This window comes from Trachinotus anak, unplaced genomic scaffold, assembly GCF_046630095.1.
Source record: "Trachinotus anak isolate AG129_WGS33_773 ecotype Australia unplaced genomic scaffold, CSIRO_AGI_Tana_v1 ptg000024l, whole genome shotgun sequence".
Classification (NCBI taxonomy): domain Eukaryota; kingdom Metazoa; phylum Chordata; class Actinopteri; order Carangiformes; family Carangidae; genus Trachinotus; species Trachinotus anak.
The window spans coordinates 16,983,490-16,988,606 of NW_027273875.1; positions in this window are offsets into that span (position 1 = coordinate 16,983,490).

The following is a 5,117-nucleotide window of genomic DNA, read 5'->3' on the forward strand; positions in this document are numbered from 1 at the left end:
CATCCATGATGTTCATTTGCGTAGCCACACCCCCTCTGTCTAAATATTAATGAGTGTGTCAGTGCGCTGAATAGTTCGGTGGTGACGTAACGGAGACGGTTTGGCCAATCTCGTGCCGAGACACGTGTTTAGATGGTGATGTCTGACGGTCCACGTGAGGGGTTTGTTGCTAGTATGATGTTTTTAAATTTTGTAAATATTAAAGCTACAGCATGTGTTAGAAAGCGACAAACTCAACGGTCTCCAGTGTCAGTACTTATAATTTCTAAAGTCAATTTACATGTACACTGCGACTATGACCAAAGGAAAGGTTTATTAACATTTGGTTTTTATTGGGATTAAAGAAAGCATAAAAAACCACATCAAATCTAATTACATTGGCGTGACACCAAGCACACAGACACACACACTGTGCCGCACGTTTTATTAACAGTAAAGTGGGAGTTTACGAGGAGCACATAAAGGTAACATTGGTACAGCGGCGCTGACACAATCCTGCAGCGACGAGCAGGGTAAGTCAAAACTCACACCACCGACACAGCTGAAACAGCAGGGCCCACATTCTTTACTATAGATGCGACGTTTGGAGTCAGAACCGTGGGCCTAACGGTTTAAAAACCACTATTAATTTTAGGGCAATACATACACCGAGGGACTGGCTATAACAAGCTGCGTTCAGGGACAGCCGGAAAAAGGGCCTTTACTAAAAAAATAATATCAATATGGGAAACTATGCAAGATAACCACCCTACCATACCAGAAAGTCTAGTCCACGGCAGCCTTCACGTGTTACAAAAATGTGAATAGGCAGAATATTACCCACAGCACCAGCAGGCCTACTGGCTACTGTATACTGGAATGGGCCAGCTAATGATGAATTGTCCCAACAAAAACCCACAATCTGTCATTTTTGGCCATGCACATTTTGTGATCATTATTCGCAGGAAATTTTCTGGGGCCTTCTCTTGTAGGTGATGAGTACCTTTAAAAGACTATCACAACGTCCCAAGACTCCCATTGTACTGCCTTATTCCCATACAGCCTGAACGCCACGTAGGAGTTCGTGAATGTGTGCGGCAGCATGTGAGACGGGCGGGTGGAGGCGTGGTCACTCCCCGGCAGCACATGTTCCCTGCTGGGGTGGCGCTGAAATGCGCCGTGAGGCTCCCGTGTGTGTGGACCGGGGCACACGGCAACTCCACCGTCTCTGACAAGTAGCAGAGACAGAGAGACGCACAGAGTGCACCTTGTTACGTAACTGTGTAATTCACACATCCTCTGAACATCACAGCTTAGAAGGTCTTGTTTTGTCTGTGTGGACATTTATTACTCAGATGCCTTTGGTTGTGTTTACTGAAGAGAGGTGCTGTATGTACAGATTGAAACTGAAAGCTCCAGAGGGCCTGTGATCTGCATAAGGTTGGAAATAGAAAATCAGATTTTCACCCCTACCTTGGATGTTATCTGGTTCATGACTCCAGTCCATATGGATAAAGCACTTTTTGTGCTGTGCAGGAAGCTGAAAAAGCTCTGTTTTTAAAATAGGTGACACATTAAGCAAAATGATTTCCATTTGCAAAACAAGAAGCTCCAAATATTGTTGATTCGCAAAAACAATCGTCAAAAACACACACTGGTGTCTATGAAAACACTGTAACAAAAAACACATCTTCAGACAGCAAAAAGAAAATCAGCCTTATTTTTCAACGAGCACTTCAAACTTGCAACCATTTAGTGCCGATCACAAAAAAACTAAAGATAAAATTTAGAAACTATTTTAGGCAGTCCGTTAACTGTTCCATATATTTCCTCTTATTTACATTAGGCCAGAGATGTTACTGTTGTATTATCCCTCATCAGACACTTTGGATAAAACAGTTTGTCTCTTATCCAACCTTGACTGTAGTGATGTCATCATCCAACACCATGACCCCTGAGTGTGAACTGTACATAAGGGTTTAGGTTTGTACATTTTTCAATGCCACAAAAAAAATCTCACTTTCACCGAACATTCATATTCTTGGATGCAGTTGGAAACACTTATGAAACATGGTGCTGCGCTCTGATGGAGCCTCACTGTAACAAAATTGGAGAGGTTTTCACACTCTACTTTTCATTAACATAGCTGTTTTTCCTCCTCTCAAACATCAGGTAACAAGCCCATTGTGCCCTTTAAATAGGATTTCAGATGCTTGCAGAGGTACAAAATCATGTTACACGGTGGATGAGCCAACACAAGAACAGATTTTATCCTCATTAGGAACAAAGCTGACAATATTGTGAGTAGATGACTGATTGAAATATAAACTCAGTGTCTGTTAAATGATCTGCAAATCCAATATATACATGGTCAGAGTGTTCAGTGTGTCCGTGTTCGGACCTTGCCACAAAGACACCTGTGCTGTCAGTCTGTGGCGGTAGTGACAGTAATAGTAGAGAAAAACATAATCAAGGTTAATGTGTGGCAGGGAACAATCAGCTTATCAGCTCTGCTTTTTGTTATGTCTGGCTGCTGGTAAAATCTGCCTCATGCTGTTAAGACACAGATTAATGAAAAGCATGAAGATGGGAAACCTGTCCAACTGAGGGCTGGACAAACAAAACCTTTCCTGTCTCAAGGTAACCAGTTGTTTACCTACCACCACTTTAATATGCTTTATACTAGCAAGTGCTTAGAATCTGTATTACTAATAAGGCCAAGTGGAGCAACAGAGCTTCAGCACCTTACAGAGCAGGGATGAAAAGAAACTAGACACCACAATGTATTAAGACAGTTAAAAAGGTGTATTGGATCCTTGTCTTTCAGAATTACATTCATAGACAAGTAGAAATTAACTGTTTAACAGAATAATGTAACTGAAAAACATACATTTCTTTCAACCATTATGAATTTCCTTAATTTGAGACCATCTCTGAAGTAGGTTCAGGGTAGAGGAGGGATGAGGGAAAACAGCAAGTCAAGAAATAAAACTAAAAGATAAACAAAACAAAAATAAAAAATAACGGAAATTTTTTCATAACAGCATATGTGGTAGAAGGCTCTGTGAGCAATGGGAAGTTGAGCAGATTTTCTGCGCCAGCTCTTTATTACGAGTGACACAACATTGTAGCACCAACACAATGTTGGGCGCGTTTTCATGTACAGTATAACACCCAGTATTCAAAATCTCCACGGTGCACCACTCCTGGTTACCAGTTATTAAAAGATGGGAAGAACTGAAAATGATAAAAGACACCTTTGCAAGTCCACAATGCACTCAAACACAAAATCTCACAATGGACCATGTTCATGATATATGCAGCTCGCTGGAGGTTTTTTTTTAGCTGTCCAATCAAATCTAGTGGTACGTTCAGGTCTAAAAAGCAGCAGCAGTTTGGATGCACTGGAAGAATTGTAAGAATAGTAATATTTACAAAAAGATAACAGATGTCAGAGGCCAGGTTCACACTTTTTGGAATTAAAACATGTGAACTGTCAGCCACAACTTCAACCTAGTAAAATCTCCAGCAAGTTACGTTAAGGATGGTAAGTTATTAGCTGAAAAAAGACAGCTTTCATAGAAAGGCTACAAAAATATAACATAGGCATGAGTGTCATAGCTTTGAATGCAAAGAAAGGATGACATTCCAAATATTAACACGTTCTCTGAAAGTGCTATGAAATCAGTTTGGTGGTGGGGCTGATTTACTTTTTTTATTAATAGTGGTGCCAATATAACAACTGTATTTCAGTACAGATGCCAAATAAGAGTCTATTTTACTTTGAGTGTTTATCTTTCAACACAAAAAGAAGAAAAGACAAAGCCAAAGTTCTCAAATGTTAAATGGTGCTGTTGAAACAGAAACAGCTGTACAAGAATGTTGAAATTAAATAATCTAAAACTGGCCTAATGTCCAAACTACCCAGTCAAAAAGACAGGGGATACGAATCTGGGCAAACATTTAATGACAACTTTTAGACAGTTTTTGACATTTGTCATGGATTAATAAGAGACAATTTGGTGAGGTGTTTAAAACAGTAACTTAAAAAAGTACTGACACCAATCCAGGAAGCTTTCAGCTACATTATGAACATGGGCCATCTGAAAAAAATGAGGTCTGCTTTAAATCATTAAGTGCTTATTGAGCCTCTTATATCACATGGCTGGTGTGTATTTAGCTCAAGATTTAGATCAAGAATGTGTTAGAATAATAAAAAAAAAAGTTTAAATAACATATACACCTTGTGCATTAAGGTATTCCCAATTCCCATTAATTGTGTCACACTTGACAGATCTGTTAACAAAGATCACAGTCTGAGGTGAAGTCATACACAAATTGTTTGTTTTCATTGCATACAGTTTAAAAAGGACAGCCTCTCTCTGCGACTCTCATGTTTGCTTTGTTAAAGCTTTTCTCCATGAAGACATCATGTGTTATCAATTCATCTGTTGTTCCTGATGCATGCTGGGTAAGTGTTGTATAAAAACAGAGTTTGGATTTGATGCCCACATTTTCTCAGAAAAAAAACAAACAAACTAACTAACTAACAAAAGAAACAAATACACAAAAAAACAAAAAACAAACAAAAACAAACAAAAAATCCACAAACACCTAACAGAAAACACCCAACAAACTGCCACGCTTCTTCCTCCCTCAGACACGTCTTATCACCAGTGGCAACAGCTAGTTCTGAGGAAGAGCACTTTGAAACGTCATGAAGGAGCTGTATGGCTTCTCATAAGACCATAAAAAGGACAATTTTAAAAATAGCCGGTGGTTTACAGTCTGAAAAAGCAGCAGCAGCTGTTTATAGGCCCTCTGAAGGTGCTACAGACAGAGTCCTGATTGCGTTGTTGAGTTGTGTGAGGTACTGAAATCCAGTCTGATAGAGTACAGCCGGTGTGGCCAGGCTTTGTCTGTAGTGTGGATGGAGCGGGTTTCTATAGAGAAATATGGCCACCAGCTGAGCCACTTAGATCCTGCCAGGACCAAAACCTCATTACAGATGGAGGTTCTGGTCATTGTGTAACCGCAAGGGATGTGGACAAGATGTTCATGCCTCTTGTGTTTTTGTATCTGCTTGTGTTTGTGTCTTTTTTTTTCTTTGTGTGTGTGTGTGTGTGTGTGTGTGTGTG